We start from the raw sequence: 6,180 nt of genomic DNA on the forward strand, positions 1-6,180 counted from the left end.
TGTCCATTTTTCTACCTGTAGTAACCTCAAAGGTTCCAATACCCCACCACTACTGACACTACATTTTCACACAGAGGTGTGTAGAATATATATATATATTTAAGAAGAAAAAGTTGCCCTGCATGAGAGCGCACACACGGCGAGTTTAACCACTTTATTGATGACTTGCAGGTAAAACAGGCTCCCAACATGAACCCGCTCTGGGGGGGCCTGACACGTTTAGAACATTTCCGTTCTTCCTCAGAGGCAAATCACAAATGGGGCAGCCACAGTATCATTGAGCAGTCATTAAAATCACCAACGTTCCGCCTCAATGGGCGTGTGCCTCAGTGCCTGCTGGTAATTGAAGTTCTGCACAAATATCAAACCCAAGTGGGTGTGGCTCTTATCCAAAAATATTAAAAAATTATTCAATTCCCCAGCAACTCACCGACTAGTGGTGAGGCTTGTAATAAGCCCCTAGAGGGTCCTCATATATCCACCTCATCCCAGTTGCTGAAGCAGAGAGACTTGGAGGAGGCGTGACCGTCAGGAGCTCAAAAGGTGAGGGGTTGCAGAGTGGCGGGACCAGACGGTGCAGCCTGGGGCCAGGAGAGGGTTTGCTGGTCCTGCCCTGATCAAGTGGCAGTGAGGGAGAGGTGAGAGCACCACTCTCTCCGAACAAGGGAACAGCACCTGCAGTTGGAAACCGAACAATATGGACGGAACCCCTGCACAGACTAGTGAGGCCTCCACTACGAAAGTTGCACAACAGGAGAGGAGGGGCAGCGACCCATACACTTGCGCCGGCGGTGAGGCACCTGGACTTCCAGGCGGCGGTGAACTCTGGTTGGTGCACCCTTTGTGGAGTTACTGCTTTGGTTGACTTCTCCCTTGCTTGCCCTACTCAGTCCCTTCTCCCCCCCCCCCCCCCCCCCCAGCATTTTTGCTGGCATACAGAGCCTGGTGACCACTCGTACCACTTTTGCTGGCTGTGTGTCAGGTAGGGCTTGAAGGTCAAAAAGAGACAAGACTTGGCGGAGAAAATGACAGCTGCTTTGGAACCCTCTCACTTGGTTCACGTTGAGCCCTACCCAGGCCTGGTCACTATGTTGCATCTGTGGGATGGTGCCTTGGAGGGCTGGAGGGTTAAGACATCACCCAGCCGGAGGGGAGGGAAGGGGCAGGGTGAGTGACTCTGCACCTATTGAGGCCTCCAAGCGAAATACATCATTGTGAGAGACAAATCCCATGGCACAGGGAAGTACTATAGACAGATATACACACAACAGTGGGTGCAGGGGGGGGCTGATGTCATGCTACTACGGCAGGATTTAAGGAAAGTAGTCGACAAGATCACGGAGGCAGAAATTAGAGTATCTGGGTTGGAGAATACAGTGGAAACCTTGCAGCATTTGGTTGCCCACCTGACAAGCACCTCCGATGAGTTGGTGGCGAGGGTGGACGATGCAAAGGGACAAGTGCAAGAAAACAATCTACATTTTGTGGTTTTCCTGGAAGGATGCGACAGTTTCTGGAACGCTGTTTAAAACAGATCCTTACTCCGAAATTGATGTCCCCATACTTCATAGTCGAACGCATATAGCGCTAGCGAACAGGCTCAGTCTGGTGTACCAGCCTGACCCATCATAGCTCAGATGTTAAACTATCATGATAGGGATGCAGTCCTGCGTTATGCCCGCACTCAAGATTCCCTGTTGTTCGAACCATCCAAAATAATTTCCCCCCCTCCCCAACTATACACTGCTAGTACAAAAGCAGAGAAAGTCATTTGTGGAAGCAAAACGAAAACTGCACAGTCTTAACATCCAATGCATGTTATTATATCCGACTAAGTTGAAAGTTCTTTTTCAGTCCTGTATGTTTTTCTTCGATACCCCGGAGCAGGTGCGAGAATGGGTAGAGGAGAGGAGGCTGCTTTACACCCATACACCCCCGCCCATGGAAGAAGACTCCCCTATGAAAACTGACATCAACAAGTCACTGTGGCCACAATGCACCAGTCAACGCTACAAGACTAAATCACGATCAAACCGCCCTGAACAGTCATCTCGCTCTGAGGGCCAAAAACAGAATGTACATGGCTTGCAAGAGACTGACACCAAGATAACAATTGATAGACAACACGTCCCCTTTGTGGTGCAACCAGAATGGGTAGACAACTTGGGGAGATAATTGGGTATTTCAGTACTCCTAAGAGGCAGACCACTCACTGACCCTGATAAATATTTACAGCCCATCACCTCTGATGACAACCTTTCAGAAACTGCTAACATGGCTTTTGGGCGACTTGTGGTTGGGGCCCATGGTGCTGGGAGAGGATTGGATTGGTAGGGTATGGTGGACGAAGCTTTAGATAGAAGGGGTAGACCTAGCGTGACTTAGACACGCTCTACCTTGATGGCACAGTTTGTTGTTGAATTAGGAATCATCAATATATGGACACAGCCCCACCCACAGGAACAGTGATTCCTCTTTTATTCCAGGGCCCACAGATCATTTTCATGCCATGACAATTTCCTACTGCCTCGGCCAGAGATACATGGGGTTTTTGGGGGTAGGGATCCTGGCTCGGAGTCTATCTGGCCATTCCCCTGTGCATTGGGATGGGTAGACCACACCCCACACGGACGTGGCGACTGAGCACTTGGACTCTGAAAGACGATGATGGCAGAACACACATAGGGAAAGTGATTATTTTGCAGCCAACTAGGGCAGGGTCTCCTCCTCGGGAACCTTGAGGGAGGCCATGAAAACCATCCTATGGGGGCAGACAATGAGCTACCAAACTGGCCACAAACGTGCACAAACCATTGAGGCAGAGAAGGGAGAGGCCTGAATCCTTCTGTTGGAGTCACAATATCTACTGAACTCGTCACCTGAAACATTCAGGGATATGTTACATACCCGGCGTTCCTCCATCAACTAGTGCAAGGGGAGGCCAGACAAGCCTAAATGGCCTCCCACAGTGAAATGGCCTCCCACAGTTACCTTTATCATTTGTGCAGCATAAGACATATGTAGATTTTGCTAGAAGGAGGGTCTTGTGTTTTCACTAAGATTGTGCCTATGAGGTGGTAGCTCGCCTGAACACCAGCACTTTTGTGTAGCATAGATAATGCCTCAATGTGTCCTGTCTTTTCAAACTACTGTAATATGACAGCAAAAAAATTGTAAAGCCTAAATCTGCTGATAAAATAAGTTTGAGTCGGTCAGTAACAGCATTACTAATATTGTAATTAAGAATAATAGGTTACCAGTGCAAAATATTTGAGCAAAGAAAATATGCTGCTTTGTGCACAACACGTTCCATCGACAAGTGCGCAAGTTCCTTTTTCCTATAATTACTATAGATATTTAGGAATAGCCATAACAGAGAAAATGGCCATTCTCTCCAAAGCAGTTTTAGACAATGTAATTAAAATTAAGCATTGTATAACCAACGCTACTTCTACAAGATTTAAAGACAGTGTCGTTTTTAATTATTTTAACACTTGCTGTGAAGTGGGTTTTAGAAGAGAATTTAAAACATTAAAAGGTATGCTGTTAGAAGGTATGTTATTAAAAGGCACTATTTCGGTTTGAGCGACTTGTTTATACGATTTGCTCACATCCCACGCACTGTACATTGGATGTATCCTAGAGCTAAAGGAATAATAAGAGTACCCTTTGCACATAAGAACACCAGTCTTTCCAAAGTAATTGTAAGACAACTACGTTTTTGCCAGCTCTTTAGCCTAGTGGCTTCTGGTATGGATTCAGCTTAAATATACACTGCATAAGGGAGAGGCTCAATAGGTGGTGCTAACAACAATCATGTCATTTTCTATTTAACAAACTGGATAGTTGTAGTAGAGTAATTAACAAGTGGTAATATTACGAACTGACTGAGACACTTAATCTCAAAAGAAAGGAAAGATGAAACATTAATCAAACATGTGGATTGTCAGTCAATTACGACACCGTCATGTGTACTAACATACTTAGCTCAATTGTTTCAAACCTGTACATGCCTATGGTCTGCAACATCCTGGTTAGTAGACGTAAACATATCTGCATGGAATTAGCTCAATTACATACTCCATATAACAATGGCTCATAACAAGGTAATAGTAACTATTTTGTTTATATTTACCATCACGAAAATCCTGGTAGAGCAATTAACAAGCAGTAAGATTACCAACCCTCAGAGAGAAGGAAGATGAAACCGGAATCAAACACATGGCTTGTCAACCACACACCCCAACATATGGTGTGTTACCCACTCAGCTCAATGTTTTAAAATCTGTTCACGCATGCGTCCTCAAACAGCCATCGGCAGCGACACCTAAAGCGCAGACTAAACACATACTTTCTTTCATCAATAAAAAGGTGTGGGGCGTCTTTCTGATCATATAATTATTTTTTCATGAGCACATTGTCCTTTCACACAAGGGATTCTCTGGGAATTGGCAAAACAAAGTTGCGGTCCTCAAATAAGTTTGCAGAAACAGATTCTAATGTATTTTTCTACCGAAAACTATAGAAGCGGTTTTGTATTTCTTGGGTGGGCGGGTTTTGTCTGGGAAGGGAGAAGATGAGCCCAGATAAGCAGCTCTTAATCATACATGCCCACGCTTTAGAAAAGAAAAGTGGTAACATTTGAGAAAGAAAAGCGAACATTGATTATTCCCATTGATTTCTGTTGAAGATGGGGCAATTTCAGGCGAGACACGGCTAATATAAACCCACCCGTGTCTTAATAAATCGGGAGTCTCCAGCCTAAATCGGGTCCGTTGTCATGTGAACTTCGGGTCTGTAGGTGACAAGAGTATGCATACGGAAGTCGTCATTGTGCAGACTACACATACACACTGACTGATATTGGAAACTTGGGCGGCGGGGGTCGCCTTTTATTGTGCGGAGAGGGCTCTGAGGTGTTACTGTATAATGGGTTATGTAGGTACTCCGCTGGTGCGACCTTGGCCCAGCATCTACAGGTATAGGCAGGGGTGGAGAAGGTTACACTCCTGGATATCGGGAGTCTCTACGGAGCTCCAGGGCCCTAGGCCTGTGTTGTGGTCGGAGGGGGCGGAGCTTGAGCCGACCTGTAAAAACCCTCCTTCTCTACTGCCCTCGGTGCTGATCACCGGGCCCCCCAGGTCCGCGTGAACACAACACCCCTCATCGGCGACCGATCTAGATGCCCTCTCCTTCCCCTCGAACACCTACCTCTACCGCCACTCCGGCCTGCTGCTGCTCACCACACCCGACGTCACGGGAGCGTCACCAGTGTTGCCAGGCGGGATTAAAGAACAAGCACAATCGCTTGCAAAAACGTCCCGAAACTAGCTCAACCCATATAACAAAGATAGCCGCATTGGGTTTGTGGACGTTCGGAAGGCAATTTTACTGCTATTGAAACTCCAGGCCTAGAAGACTATGTGAAAACACAAGGCGTAGATATTTGGAGAAAGCCCATTCGCCCATAACAGCCCTGAAGGCTTATTTACTATTTTAATTTCAGTCTTGCAACTGATCTCATTTCATTTGTAGGGGTGCATCATAACCACGAGTAGGACGCACCCGCAAATTGTGAATTTATATTAAGGTGAGGTGTTAGAATTCTATGTCAGGACCGGAGGCTTCGATTATACTTCTCATTTCTTTACTACTTTATACAGCAGTCAATTAAAATATAGTTTAAACATACTACATTTCCCATGATACCCTAATATCATGTGATCAACCATAGAGCCAGTACCCTATATAAGCCCTTCATTGCTTTAAACTAAAAAAAAAATGTGGAGTAATGAGGTAACTGCCTCGGTATCCAACACACACTACTGTTAAAAAGAATCTGACAGACGAAGAGAAGACCCAAACTCAGTGACTTCTTTCTTTGCTGCTTCGCAGCCCTTTAAGTACACTTCTAATGTTATCTCTTGAGATGTTGTTAATTATGACACACACATAAGTATCTACTCTCCAGTCGGCTTAGATGCCGGCGTGAAGTACCGACGGAGAGAGCGGTGCTTCTTCCTCCAGAGCCACTGCCAGGTGGGGCGAGGCTCATTTCTCCTGCACAATAGTGGTACAATCGAGCCATGTGTAGGGAAGAAACAGACACCTAGGATCACAGGTGATCATGTTCCTTTTTTATCTTTTCATTCATTATTGATTCTTGTCACTTGAGCACTT

At 45.9% G+C, this 6,180-nt stretch overlaps 1 protein-coding gene across 1 annotated transcript in view; it reads right to left on the minus strand.

The window, feature by feature from the left end:
- PJA2 (praja ring finger ubiquitin ligase 2) overlaps nucleotides 1–5,335 on the minus strand; it is a 206,792-nt gene extending 201,457 nt beyond the window's left edge. Inside the window, exon 1 of the mRNA XM_078675490.1 lies at nucleotides 5,212–5,335. The gene's annotated coding sequence lies outside the window, so the exon portion shown is untranslated. The remainder of the gene's footprint in view (nucleotides 1–5,211) is intronic.
- Between the last annotated feature and the right edge of the window lie 845 nt (nucleotides 5,336–6,180).

The sequence above is a fragment of the Lissotriton helveticus genome, chromosome 2_1 (genome assembly GCF_964261635.1).
Source record: "Lissotriton helveticus chromosome 2_1, aLisHel1.1, whole genome shotgun sequence".
Taxonomy (NCBI): Eukaryota; Metazoa; Chordata; class Amphibia; order Caudata; family Salamandridae; genus Lissotriton; species Lissotriton helveticus.